The following is a 15,668-nucleotide window of genomic DNA, read 5'->3' as shown; positions in this document are numbered from 1 at the left end:
TGTGCGGGGCTAGAAACTTCACACCGTATTTCAAAAATTATGCCTGCATACTATCAATGTCTTGCGCTTTACCATTTGCAGTTTCTTTATACCTTGCTCAATATCCCCAATCGAGAATAGCTTTGTTGAGGAGACAATCATGGGAGGCTTACTTTTCTCATTCGTTCACTCATATTGAAGTTTTACATAGACTAGCCACTAGGCATCGGTGATACTGCTTTCAATTTGGTTTTTCTTGTGTTGTGGTTCCTTCCAGAAACCTTTGGGATTATGTTTTCCCAAAGAAATCAATTCTTTCCTTCTTGCATTCACATAGCTTTCTTTTTTTGATTTTATCAATTGCTTATACATAATCTTGTTTTCTTTGCTTGAATTTTCTTTGAGGGAACTTTTTGCCTCCTGCACTCCTTGTCATACCAAGGATTAGCTCGGAAGGTATTTGAGATCATGTGTTTCCATATGGAAAAAATTGTCTTTATCCTCAGCTATGGGCCCCAACCCTGGTCCTCTTCTCCATGGGTAACCTCTGCAATTCCATCTTACCATGTTTAGGTACTCCCATGGGGCCTCGAATACCTATTTCTTGTTTGTTAATCTATCAGTGACTTGGGCTTTCCCGTTTTTCAACCATGCTCAATTTCCCGCCTCTCTTGTTGATTTTACATTCTCCCATTCTTTCCTCTTTTCTTTTTGTTGGGTGAATGTTAAATCTTGGTCTAAGTAGATACGAGTGCCTTTAAGCAACCCTCTATTCCTTAGGATCTTAGACTTGTCCTCTATGCTTCTTAAAGTAACTCTGACATGTCTATTCCTTCCTGCTCCCACATTCTTTCCTATCTTGTTGGCCTATTGTATCCCCCCCATGCAATGCAACTCATCCTTGACAAAATTCCTTACTAGAATATTCGTTCTCTCTTTTCCCCAAAGTCCTTTAAGACTTTGATGATGATATTTACCATTTTTTCTTCTTTTTCCTTTTCCTTTCTCATCTTCCTCTTGACTTGTTTTTCTATAATTTCCTTTTGTTCACTTGTCGGTTCTTTTACTATGTGAGCCCATGATTTAGCCTCTTTTATCTACTCCATTAGCTTGTTTTCTCTTATTTTCATGTCTACCATTACTGACAAAAAATTTTCCATCTGAATTGTGTTAGTTGCTCCCATTGGCTCTAATGATTTTTTTTTGTTGCTCTTGCCTATTCCATTTCCTTCTTTAAGTTGATTAGCTCTTGTTTCCCTTTCTCCATTTGCTTTTGTAGGCTTTTACCTACTCTTTTAGAAACTTTTTCTCTATTTCAATCCTCCCTCTATCTTTTGTGATTTCCTTTATTTGGTTGTCTTCTTGCTTTACTTTTTCCTCCAAAATTTCAATCCTCTTTTTCATGTTCATGAGATCATTTACATAAAGTTTTGGAGACCATACCAATGGTGAGGTTGTGGGACTGTATAGGGCTTTGTTGCTTTGATGACCCTCCTCTCTACTCCCTTTGTTTAATGCAAAGGTTTCAATTCTAACTTGTTTTGTCTTGTATGTTTCCCTAGATGATGGTGTCTCCTTCCTTTTGTCTTTGTTACATCCCTGATCAGTCTGGTTCCCTATAGTATGGTACCTTGTATCTACTACCACATAGTTGTTTTTTGTTACTTTTGGTAAAATCATGATGAGTCTCTTTTCCTGCAACTATTTCCTTTTTCTAACTTGTCTGCGCTTTAATATCCCCAGGTATTGTTTCTCATTTACAAAGATCCATTTATCACTTGAGTTGCTTGTGTTGACCTATTGAAACTCTGGTAAAAGGGGTTTCCATTCTGTGTCATGATATATTTCTGTAGGCCTTCTCATTGTCTCAAAATGGTTTGTAGTCCATTTTACTATTCCAAGAGTGTCTGGGCATATGTTTTCAATTGAAAATTGGTTTTTAATAGTCGCATATCTATGATCTCTTATTTTTCTGTTGCCTTGCCCCACTTCGAGAATGGTTTTGATGATACTTTGATGTTCTTTACCCCTCGATTGCAGTTAAAATTATTTCCCAGCATGCAACAATAAAATTTATGTTTCAATAATCAACAAAGGGGAGAAAATGTGGTATACTTGTCCCCACAGAACTTTGAAAATGGAATCTGACCTTACATGTAGCCCCTTCCCCCACTCAACCTAACTCCCTTCGCAACTTAACCTAGTCCCTACTCACCACTAGTCAACCCCCTCACCTAGCCTCCCTACCCCACGCATTGATCGACTCCCCGCCCCTAGCCCAAACACTCCAGAAGCGCACACGGCAGCACCCTCACACTAGGGTTGGAATTTCAAAATAGACTCACTTGTCAAATTTGGCAGTTTTCACACCTCACTAGTCTTAACAGTTTCATCAAAGAATCCTGACAGTTTTGCAATTTTTTTAACGGTATTTTACGGAACATCACCCTATGACGGACAATTTTCCCATAAAATTCCATCATTACCTCACACTCATGGTAGCACTCCAGCGGCACTTAGCAGCACTCACCACTTTCTAGAATTCAACAACACTTAGCAGTTGCCATGGCCCTCCCACTCCAGTAGCGCTCACAGTGCCCAACGGCTCTAGTAGTACTCACGAGGAACCAAGTAGCACTCACGAGAACCCAGTATCGCTCATAAGATGTCATCAAATGGTCATGTAATGTACTTTGTGTGTGAGGTGTAGATTTGCTTTAGAATACGAGATCGAAACAAAGAAATCCCTGCGTGGAGAGGGCACAACAGACATTACAATGCTTCAAGAAGTCATTAAAGATACCTTAGTAAAGATCTTTCTTATGATTTACATTATAAAGACTTAGAAAAGTCTTTAAAGATATGAAGTCCTTTGTGTGTAAGCTATCAAGTTGTTTCTAAGTAAAAGGTTGTGAAGTTGTTTGATAAAACATAGAAGACGCATCAGAGGGAAATAACTGTGGGCAGGGTTGCAATTTGGATTTCTCTTTACCCATCATACAATTTGTTTTTGACGTTTTGAGTCCTTATGATTCTCATCAAGAAACATTATGTTTAAAATTTTTCCCTTCATGAATGATGTTCTCATAATAAAGTAACCCTTCACCAATAAAGATTTGATTAAGAAATCACCCTTCAATAACATAGTTATGTTAAAATTTTCATATATTTATCATAAGGAAAAAAACCAAAATTTGAAAAAACTCAACTATGGAGGTTTCAACAAAAAGTGTTGAAGATTTGAAATTTTCTTATTGAAAGTATATAATTAGACCTAGGTAAAATACTTGATGGTTATCCATTGCATATCTTTAAATTATCGTTTAAAACCAAAATTTTATATTATGCCACTTGAATATTTAGATGCCTAATAAGACTAAGTTCCATGCATATTTGAAGATAATTTTTGACATTATCTAATATAAGTTTTGATACAAAATATAAATATATGACACCCTAAAAAGGCATAAGAACATACCACCAACATCCAACCATGCAATAAGAAAAAGACATTTGGATACAAATTATTAATTGATGCATATACATACTATTCCGAATGATGGTTTACTCAAAAATCCAGTTACACCAAACTAATGTCACAACTTACAAGTTTCTAAATTCCATTTCTCCAATGATAATGAAAGCAACGAAATGCCTCAAGTTGCATGAAATTTATGCATTAAAGCCAGGGAAAGAGGGGAATCAGATATATGTGCAAAATAATCTCCTTGTATTTAAATTCATATTGAGAATCATAAAGGGAGAAAAGCTATGCCATAGTACCAAAAAGATGAAATCCATATGCGTCACATATTTTACTGTATTTTCTAAAAGGTTGGTAAGATGGTGGCATTTTTCAACATTAATGGCATTTTTCATGTGCCATCAACATGTAACGAAAACACACGAAAAAACTTTCAAATGATATCTTCAATTTCTTCTTACATCAGTTGTCATCCATGTAACTATTCATGTTTGTATTCCACATTCCATCAATATACAATGAACATTAAAATTTCATATAAAACATATAAATGTAGTAGAGGACAACAAAATTCATATATATATATATATATATAAACTTTGTGCAAAGTAAAAAACCATATAACTTTATAATTCTCACTTGTCAAAAAGTCCTCTTTCCTTTGCAGCTTGCCAAATCTCATAAACTCGTTCCCCTTCCACCTCTTTCATGTTAGGACCTATTAATGGTATACGTATCAACGCATCAAGTGCGTTAATTAATAGTCTTGTTCTCTGTATATCCTTGATCATATTTTTCTTAGAGAATCCTCATTCACATGTGACGATGCTCGCTGGTATGACAAGCATTTCTTGCCATAATTTTAACATATTTGGATACTATTGTGCTATACAACAACCCTCCCCATTTCAAATTTTTTCATATAAAACTTTAATAAGAAATGGGTCCCCTTTTAGAACTTAAATAAAATCAATAAAACTTCTAAAAAATCAATATTTGTAATAAGTCTTTTGCTTTTAGGATAAGTTAAATAATAATCGCAATTTGCAAAATCCACACAACACATGAAAATCCTTATGATAAGGTCCTATCTGATTTAAATTGTAAAAAAACCTTGTCATAAAACAAGTATAAATGAATGTGTCGCATTGCGCGCAATCGGCCATCGCTGAAAGCAGAAAATGCATATCAAATGTCCATTTGGAATCCTCCGATGCAATTTCATTACATGAAAGCGTGCTTTTAAATAAAGGTCAAATATAATTGTTAACGAATGTTTGTAGGTCTAAATTATAAATCAATTATAAATAAAAAGCAAATGATTTATTGATTTATTAAAGTTATCTCGCTCACCACTTATCGCGATCAGAACTATACAAAGGAAACATTTAAGCATAACATTTGTACCTCCCGATCTGCGATATGTGATTATCGATAATCGCTGACTAGGAAGATACAATATTCATTTTAAAGGATTGTTATTAGATTTGTGATGTGACACATCATTACAGCATTTAAGTGTCACATTGGAAGTTACGACAAATCATTAAAAGAGCAGTCGTGGTTGAATCCTTCAAGGATTTCATATGAGGTAGCGTAATATATCAAAATCTATATCACCCATTGTGCTTAATTGTTGTTAATCTTGTATACTATGCATTAACTTTGAACAAATTTATCCTCTGTTACGTTCTTCTGTTTCATTTTGTAGAGTAAGTCTGAATTCATCAATCCAGCAAAAATGACGAAGAAATCGAAGAAAGTAAAGGTCTCTGTCATAACCAAAGATGAATCAGTAAAGAAGGTATTGATAGCTGATACTACCTGCCTCGGTCTTGGCAAGGCTATATGGAAAATCATATATAATTTACTGGAAGTTGAGGATCCAACAGAAATTGAAGAAGAAGGAGCAACAACAGATTCAAGCGACAAATCAGAGAGTACTCTTAAGGATTTGGCCAACTCTTTCCTTCATAGAATAGTAGCCTGTGCCAAAGTGTTAACCTACAATGACTTGGTTAGATGGGTAATTGAGAGTATCAGCATAACAGACAGAGCTTTCTTTACTGTTGATGGAATAATTTTCGGGTCATTCAAGGTGGAAGATATAAAAAAGATGTACCATTTGGCAGAACCACAAAAACATAACAACAAGGCATTCTTAGAAGCTTTCGCCAAGGAGAATGATGTGGAGTCCAACCCTATCAAGCAGTGGAGGCATTTCCCAAACAAACACAAGCATGAATCTTCGGGTATGTACTCCGTAGACTCCTTAGCATCTCCTTATTGCTATGCTGGTGCCATGATATGTAGACTCTTTGGAGTCTCTGATTCAGCTAGGTTTTCTATAGAAATGGTACCCTTAATGGAAGCAACAATTAACTCTTATATCATGGATTGGGCAAACATTTTATCTGATAAAATGGCCAACCAAATCCTTGATTATAGAAGAAACAGGTTTGTTACTACCCGGGTAATACCCCCATTCTATATGAGTGCCTACATCATGGATACCATCTGCTTCAATTCTGATTACCCCATTTTAGGCTGGAAATGGACTCCACAAGACCCAACTCCCATTCATATCTATCATAAGTATTTGTGGAAGGCCCATTATAGAAATCATCTTTATAGAATCTGCCATGGTTTTGTCTTGCCCATTCATTATGCTATATTCAACAAACCTGCTCCTCGGTTGTTCGATGAAGCTAGTGTCGACCTAACATCAATTGGTAGTTGGTTCGGTGAAGAAAAGTTCACCTACATCAGACTTTTTGGCAGCACTACAGATCCACATGTCCTCCCCTTATACATTCCTGATAAGTTATTGGCTAGAGAAATAGCTTATCAGATAACAGAAATAGGGATGTCCAGGAACCTTAAGGAGTCCAAAAAGCAAATGTGGCCTTCATTCCCCCTCTGATGTGGTACTTACACACTGCATGACTTCAAACATGCAGAGAAAGAAACAAAGAAAATAAAAATGTTAAAGTTAGCAGTCATTCCAAAGAGGCAGTATGATCCAAAAGCAGTGGCCTACAACTTCACCTCTCATGTGAAACTTGCCAAGTTTGAACATGAGAAAGATGATTATGATGATTTTTTCACTTCAACTGAGTTGTTTTCTTAGGTAAAATATCTAGCAAAAATTAGATTGGGAGCAAACGAATTAGAGAGATTTATGAAGTTCAGAACACAGAGGTTGCAAACATTATCTCTGGACTTGTTAAATACTACCTCTATGGTGCAACATGAAGGCCACAGTGAAGAAAAGACTCCTGAAAAGGAAAAAAGCCTTGAAAGGGAGAAAAGTCCCGAGTAGGAGCGGATAAATAAAGGGACTAGTGAGCTCCTTGATACTGATGTAAATATTGATTCTACCTTACTCAAGGAATGGGAGCAGTTCGATCAAATGATCAAGAACTAGAACAATTCCCAAAACATTGTAACACCAGTATCGACTGAAGCACAAGAGCCTGGAGTTATTAATGTTCCAATTGAAGGGGCAATCGGCACACACAACATTCAGCAGAATATTGAGATAATTCATGAAAATCCTATAGAGGATATTGTACTGAAAATAGAAGAAATACCACCCCTAGATGTATTCTACAGTCCAAAGCATAGGGTTGTGGTTAAAAGACAGAGGAAAAAGAGGAAAATTGATCAAGGACCTCTTTCAACTCCTCATGCCGAAATAATGAATATGGTATGGAAAGACTCAAAAATCAATCCTTTTGGGGATTTAACCAAATTATCTCAGTATGCAGTGGCTTATACAGTAGCAACAATTGACAAAGCCTCAGAAGTTAGCCAACTAATTAGGGAAAAGGATCAGAGGATCACTCAACTTGAAGGGAAATCGGCAGAAGAACAACAAAGGATTATTTAGCTTGAACAACAACTAGTAGAGTAGAGATAGCAAAATAAGCAACTAAAAGAACAGTTTCATCCAGAGAAACAGAAGATTGATCAGTAGGCTCTCCAGAAACAACAGAAGTTGTCTCAAGAACTAAACAACCTTCAGATAGCAATTCAGTAGGAAAAGAAGACTAAAGAAGATCAAATTGCACAACTGCAATTACAGATAGAAAAGTTCAATGGTTATCCACAGGTCAGTGAATTCAGGAAAGAAGCCTTTGAAGTAACCAAAGCCTTGTCTCGGCAGTTAAACGTTCTTTGTCATAATATATCATTGGCTGACCCATTGTGTGCTATCTCTGCATCACTGATTGAAAAGGCAGTTGACACTAGACTGGAATTTGAAAAAGCAGATGAAAAGATAGCAAATTTTCTCTCTTGGAAAAATTTAGAAGAAGGCATGGCTGCCAATTTGCCAAAAATACAAGAATCGCACAAGGAAATCTTGTTTTCAGAATGGGAGTCATAGCTAATAAAAGCCAAAAGAGCGACTTCTAGAGCCAGGGCTGCAATGAACGATGTAATCAAATTAGTAAATGACAATTTATATATGGCTAATTTGATCTCCGATTACTCTCCAGGAAAACTCCCGAGAGCAAAAGCACTAGAAGATCAATGGAGACAGGACCTGGCAAGCAGAGAAAAACAAATCAGAGAGGTGCAAAATTTGACATGGGATGCATTCTGGTTTTTCTTAGTCAAACCACATAGCCAACAGATGGCCATGAAATGCCTCTCCGATGCAGTCAACTGCATGGTTCCTGAACTCTTCGATGCCACATACATAGCCCAGCTACATTCTAGAATGAGTCACCCTCTAGAAATATAGCCAATGGTCGCAATTTGTCAACTGCAAGCACAAGAGAGGAAGTAGATTTAGTGTATCAGTTCAATCGCTATCGCACTGTTATTTTTATATCAAATCCCAGATTTTCATATTAGCAGTTTTAACAGCTCATAGTGATTATTATTGACAGTTTGTTTTTATTTTGATTATTTAAACCCTTTCATGTCTTTTAAGAAAGGGTCCTCAATTTGTATAAGATTTGACTTAAGAAGTTGCACTTCTGTACTTCTAAATATTTTTTTATCAATAGTGGATCAAGGTTCTGCATTTTTGTGAAAGAAGCTTTTTCAAGACTTGCACTTCTGTTTTTCCTGGAAGATTTTCTCAAATAAGAAAGTGGAATCAGAGTGTTGTTTACATTGGAAGGATTCAAATGCATGCGGTATTCCTATCACTATTTTTGTCTTATTTCCTTATGTGAACAACATTTCTTTTAAAAGTTTATATTGATGATATATGTGCATGCTCTTTCAAACAATTCTTTAGCATATCACTTCTGAATGTTTTAGAATTGTTATCATTTGAATATATATGTCAGCGATATACATTATGATGAATGCGATATGATTTTATTACTGCTTCGTTTAATTTTTTAAACGAATTAATAATTATATGAATACATCTTTCTATTAACAAATAAGCCATCTATATGATTATTTGTCTATTAGAAATAATCAGAAATCACATTGTTAATAGGATACCCAGGGTATATAGATATATTTGTATGTTTTGAGTTATAAGTTGAAACATCTATCCATCCCGATTATACAAAACAACCATCCATTAAACCATTTATTAAGGGAAACTGGTCCCATAATATCCAGTCGGAGCCACCACACCAAATGGAAAAGGAGCTGCACTAAGGTTTGGATCGGGTGGTTATCCATGATGTTGATGTAGCGATTTTAAAGGCATCAACATTTTTGGCGCTAGAAGGAGGGCATGAGCTATGAATGGCGAGTAAATCCAAATCAATAGCACATTCTAAGAGTAAAACTCCCTCACCATATCCTCCAACTTCTCCCTTGCATTCTAAATCTCCCATTTTCAATCGAGAAGTTGAAAAGATAACACCCACTGCTGAAAACGTGAACACACTAGATAATTCTTCCAGTGAACCCCCTGAAGTTTAGTCACTGATTCGTAAACTCCAAGGGTTTTCAATATCCAAAGAACAGTCTAAGTTATCCCAAGGCAGTGTGACTTCACAGTATATCCCATCTCAGCCTCTTACAAGATTTCAAAGTGAAAATCTTGGTATCCCACCAACAGAATTTCCTCTGCCAAGTCGAAAAAGAGCTAGGAAGACACCTTTAGAGTCTGACAGTGATACTCTTTCCTCATCATCATCCATTCCATCTAAACCATTGCAGAGTCATTCATCCATTCCCCAACTCAAAATCATAATCCAAAAGGGTACAGGTACTCCAACATCCTCTACCCAATCACTTTCAACTACATCCTCACCTTCTTTTACTGTTAGTTCAACAATGGCACATAATCAACCACAACCGAGGCCATGGACAAATCTAGGAGCAGTGGTAATGCCTGCACCTTTAAGTCAATTACCAGCCCATCCTGAAAAGTGGTTGCCAAAGTTTAATCCTGACATCGGCATACTAGCAGAAGAACATATAAACAATTTTATGTTGTCAATAAACTTAAATGGGGTAACAGAAGAAGATGTTGTTAGGCTTTTCCCATATACTCTTCAAGGAGCAGCTGGGTCATGGTATTTTTCATTACCACCAGGCTCCATCAATAGCTGGAATGCTTTTCAGGAGCAGTTCTTAACCAAGTTTGGAGATGATAGGTCCACAACGACATTAATTAATGATCTCTCCAACCTTAAAACTGAGTCAAAGGAACCCATTAAAGACTTCAACTCGCGATTTAATAAGCTATTAAATAAAATTCCTGCTACATCTAAGCCTAGTGAAGAAGTCCGAAGCGAATGGTATATTTCTGCCTTGCCTTCAAATATAGCCATCTTCATTGACAGGGCTGCCAAGCCTACATTAGCAGAAAATATGAAAGAAGCGATCGTTGTTGAAAAACGTATTATTGCTTTAGAAAATAAAGCCACTCTTGAAGAAAGAAAGTCCAAAAAAGTTAATTTTAAAGATGATTCGAAAAAGAAAGCAGCTAAAGACCCATATGATATGGAAGGTTTGAAAAAAGTTCTAAAGACTATGTCCAACGAAATGGTAGAGATAAAAAAATAGGTAGTTGAAACCTCTACTAAAAAGCCATTTAGGAACTTCAAAAGAAATGAACCAAAACCACCTAATGCCATATCTAATGCAGAATTAGATCTAGATGATGATGAGGATGAAGACACAATTTCATCATCGGAGGAAATGGAAGAAGATGAGATAGTTGAATGTCATGGTATGTGGGACTTCATTTTTCCTAACTCTGATAATGAAAGCAAACAGGAAGCTCTCCCAGTAAATACTAGGAGTAAAATCACTATAGGGCCTATTCAAACAAATTCAAAGAAGAAAAATGCAAGCCCTATTGCCAAAGACAAGGCTCCCATAAAGGAAACCCTAGTTGTGCCTACCCAAAATCAGCCATCATCTTCCAATCCACCCTCATCATCTAAGACATTAGTAGTCTTTGATTCTATGGATTACAACATTGTTGAAGCCATGAAGAAGACCAGAGTAAATATTTCTTTGTTTGAGCTTAGCAAGCTCAAACATCAATAGAAGTTGTTACTTAAAGAGTTGAATGTTGTACCTTTTTCTCCTCTTCCAAATGTTGTATTATCTAAGGCGACTAAAGGATTAGGTAAGCCACCATCGGATAAAGTAGATGCTATTGATGTTGTTTTGATCGGAGATATATCCAATTCTCATACTCCTCCTTTTCTCTTAACCTATGAGATCTACAATAGAAATTTGCATAACTACCTAATAGATTTAGGGGCTTCATCAAACATAATGCCAACCTTGGTTTGCTCAAAATTAAACATTGATCCCCAGAAATCTGCAGTCCATATTGTTCAGTAAGATTAGACTAAGGTTCAAGTTTTAGGAGAGATTAATTCAGTCACGATTAGGTTATTAGCTGATCCAAGAGTAGTTCAGATAATTGATATATTGATTGCTGACATCCCTGAGTTTTATGGTTTAATTCTAAGCAGGGATTGGTATGAGAAACTCCATGGTTACATTTCTACTCATTGGTCTCACATGTGGCTTCCCTATAAAGGGAAACCAAATCAAATCAAAATGGTACGTGTAAGAAAAAAGAATGGTGATATTGGGATTTGCATAGATTTTAGAAATATCAATAAGGCATGCCAAAAAGATGATTTCCCATTACCAACAATGGAACAGATACATCAATCAGTAGCTGGTTCAGAGTTAATGTCTTTTCTGGATGGTTTTTTAGGGTACAATAAAATATTGGTACACCCAGATGACAGACTAAAAACTACATTCAAAACTAAATGGGGAACATATGCTTATTAGAAAATGCCTTTTGGTTTGGTTAATGCTGAAGCTACTTTCCAACGAGCAATGGATATAGCCTTCAAAGTTTTGATTAACAGGTCAGTTGTTGTCTACTTAGATGACATAACTATCTTTTCCAAGAAAAGGGCCAATCATTTACATGATTTGAAACAAATCTTTGAGCGATGTAAAAGGTATGGGATTTCTCTAAATCCCAAGAAATCATTCTTTTCTCTTAATGAAGGAAAACTCTTAGGATTTATTGTATCCAAAAATGGCATATATATAGAACCTGACAGAATTAAAGAGATTTTTCATATTCCTTATTTTTCTCATATAGTCTTGCCTTTACAAAATATGATTAAGAAAAATTTAGTTTTCAAATGGGGGCATAATGAAAAGAGGCTTTTGAAATGATCAAACAAGCAATCATTAATGCTTCTGCATTAAATACTTTGAATTTTTCTAGTCATTTTATTTTGTATACTTTAGCCACTGAAACATCTTATGCTATTGTTTTAACACAAATCAATGATCAGCAAGTTGAAGCACCCATATCCTTGTTCAGTTCTAATTTACAAGGTGATGAACTTAACTATTCCGAATTAGAAAAGCAAGATTTTGCTGTGTTTAAATCTATCAAACACTTTAGGCCATTCCTCCTAAAAACACACACAAAAGTAATAGTCTCGTTCTCTACTGTGAGGCAATTGCTAGTCCAAAGGGAATTAGGAGAGAAGAGAGTCAATTGGGTTACAACTTTACAAGAGTATGATATTGATATTAAACCAACGAAAATTGTAAGAAGACAAGGTTTTTGCAGGTTATTAGTAGGAGCTTCTAATATTCTAGAACATGAAGATTTAGATAATTCTCTTCAAGTGAACGAGATAAGTATCATGAATTATGAATCTCAATATGCCGATCTACTATTTTACTTAAAAACTGGATATGCTCCTCCTAATTTCAGTTACAAAAACAAATGTGCCTTAAGATTAAAAGAAAAACACTTTGAAATTACTGATGATGTGTTATTTAGAAGAAATTATGATTCAATTTTATTAGGATACCTTGAAAAAACTGAAGCATAGAAATTTTTGCAGGAATTACATGATGGTACAACAAGTGGACATTTCAGAGGAGATACTACAGCTCACAAGATAATACATGCTGGATTTTATTGGTCCACTTTGTTTAAAGATGCCCATGACTATGCAAGGAAATGCAAGATATGCGAAACTGCTAGTGGAAGACAAAGGAAACCAACCTTTCTTTTACAACCAGTGAACATTGAGCAGCCATTTGAACAATGGGGGCTTGAAGTCATTGGAGAGATTGTTCCACATTATTCCAAGCAACACAGATACATCCTTACAGCCACAGATTACTTCACAAAGTGGGTAGAAGCAATTCCCTTGAAGGTAGTCAATTTTGATGCAATCATTGAATTCATTGATCAATTCATCATTACCAGGTTTGGTGTACCTAATGCCCTCATTTTTGACAATGCATCTTATTTCTCTGGAAGTAGTATACTTGAATTTGCTCTTAAGAGAGGTTTTAAATTAAAGTATTCTGCAAATTACTACCCTCAAGGTAATGGTTTGGCAGAATCAACTAATAAGAATCTCATAAAGATTATTAAAAGAACTGTTGATCAAAATCAAAAGAATTGGCATAAATCTTTGATATTTGCATTATGGGCAGATCACATAACTCAGAAGGCCTCAATAGGTACTTCTCCTTTCAACTTAGTGTATGGGAAAGAAGTCGTAATACCTTCAAACTTAGCACTCCCATCTCTTGCCCTAGTACAATTTATTGAAGGAAATCCTTCTTCCTCTATTCAATTAAGATTTGATCAAATCCTAAAATTAGAGGAAGAAAGAGAGAAGGCCAAAATCACTCATGCTAAACATCAACAAGTCATTAAATCTTCTTTTGATGCAAGTTCTACCGGCCCAAAAACTTTACAAATTGGTGATCTTGTGTTGAAATGGGACAAAGCACATGAAGATAAAGGTAAACATACCAAATTTCAAAAGATGTGGCTTGGACCATTTCAAATCATTGAGAAGATAGGCTCATCAACATTCATATTGCAAGATTTATCAGGAAAGAGAGATTCTCTTCCTGTCAATGGGCTTATCTTAAAGAAATTCTTTACTTAAGGAGGTAACCCCTTCTTACCTGTAAATATTCATTATGCAAGTTTGTTTATTTTATTTTTTATTTTTAGATAATAATGTTGTAAATAGTCTTCCATTGACCTTTTACTATTGGAAAGCTCTTTAAAATAATATTGTAAATACTTGCTTTCACTAGGTGGAAACCTTTTTGGAAATGAATACAATTTTGCAATGATAGATAAAATATGAAACTCTGAGAGCCTCTTTTAAATTTGTAAAATCTTCAAAAACCTTGAAAACACTGTAAATCATTCTATGTTTTAAAAAGCTAAGAGAGGTTATTTGTAAAAAGTAAAGACTTTTCCAAACTTAGCATCTACAACTCTAAAATTGTCATCCATAAACTCTTAAGGAGAAATTCATTCACTCCATCCACTAAGTTTATGATTTTTTTCAGAGTGTAATTTTAAAATATGTCTGATATAAAATATAAGGGGACTCATCATGAGCTTGCTTACCATGATCATATGGAACTAATTAAACTGACATTACCAATAATACATATCAAAACAGGATAATGGCTTATAATTATAAGACAAGGGGTCTCATGACGAGCCAGCTTGTTTAGTTCAATTACAACCAGTGAATGGCATTGTCATCAGCTGGCTCCCAAACCAGGACAATGGCTTTTTATCTTAAAAAATTGAAAGAATAAAAGAATCAAAAAATATATGTTAACATATCTTTTTGAATTTATCTTTCAAAAGTTATACTCTTAGATGGATGGGACAATGAATGATTAATGGTCAAAACGTAACCCTGTCGAGACTATAAATGTTTGCTAGCAGCAGAGGCACTACCTGTGACAAAAGAGTAAACTTAAAAGCTAAGTTGGAGAAGCCCCCTACTTTATCTATATCAACCAATCAAAGCTTGAAGAAACCCAAAATGTTTTTATTTTTAAAGGATTGGAAAAGAAATTACAAAAAAATGTTATTATATTCAGAGTTAATTTTTATTTAACTATTCTTAGATGGTTTTCTTTATCCTCAATGGTTTCCAAACTAAGAAAGTTATAGATATTGCATTATTTTCTTAGAGATAATTGTTTCTCCTAGTGAATCGCCAATTGTTGTGCTATACAACAACCCTCCCCATTTCAATTTTTTTCATATAAAACTTTAATAAGAAATGGGTCCCCTTTTAGAACTTAAATAAAATCAATAAAACTTCTAAAAAATCAATATTTGTAATAAGTCTTTTTCTTTTAGGATAAGTTAAATAATAATCGCAATTTGCAAAATCCACACAACACATGAAAATCCTTATGATAAGGTCTGATCCAATTTAAATTATAACAAGACCTTGTCATAAAACAAGTATAAATGAATGTGTCGCATCACACACATCCTTTGTTTTAAAAATGGACTTAAGGTGTTCCATTGGCATTTTCTAATTGGATAAGCTTATCGCAATCGGCCATCGGTGAAAGCACAAAATGCATATCAAATGTCCATTTGGAATCCTCTGATGCGATAAGCCGATTGCAATCAGCCATCGCTGAAAGCACAAAACGCATATCAAATGTTCATTTGGAATCCTCCGATAAGATAAGCCAATCCCAATCGGCCATCGTTGAAAGCACAAAATGCATATCAAATGTCCATTTGGAATCCTCCAATGTGATTTCATTATTGGAAAGCGTGCTTTTCAATAAAGGTGAAATATAATCATTAACAAATGTTTGCGGGTCTAAATTATAAATCAATTATAAATAAAAAGCAAATGATTTATTGATTTATTAAAGTTATCCCACTCACCATTTATCGCGATCGGAACTATAC

This window comes from Pinus tabuliformis, chromosome J, assembly GCF_031772625.1.
Source record: "Pinus tabuliformis cultivar Carrire ecotype Pingquan chromosome J, CPIR1, whole genome shotgun sequence".
Classification (NCBI taxonomy): Eukaryota; Viridiplantae; Streptophyta; class Pinopsida; order Pinales; family Pinaceae; genus Pinus; species Pinus tabuliformis.
Note: the sequence above shows the minus strand (reverse complement) of the source record.